Genomic DNA, 265 nt, shown 5'->3' with positions numbered 1-265 from the left:
GTCCCCTCTTTCCTCACTACGACAGGGAAGGCACTGGAATGAAACTCCCAAAGACTTGAACCGTCTTCAGCCCCAGAGAGAAAACTGCCAGATACATAGAACTCTAATTGCATTCTAGTGTTGAGTAGAGGGTAGTATGAACTATGTTAACCCCGGTGCAAAGATAATTTTTGATTAGGATCAGTTTTGTAAATCATACAAAGTCGGTGCCATGAATTCGCCATAAGGTGATGTATGATACTTGGTTAGTATTTAGCTTCATGTC

Source organism: Penaeus monodon, chromosome 23, assembly GCF_015228065.2.
Source record: "Penaeus monodon isolate SGIC_2016 chromosome 23, NSTDA_Pmon_1, whole genome shotgun sequence".
NCBI lineage: Eukaryota > Metazoa > Arthropoda > Malacostraca > Decapoda > Penaeidae > Penaeus > Penaeus monodon.
Note: the sequence above shows the minus strand (reverse complement) of the source record.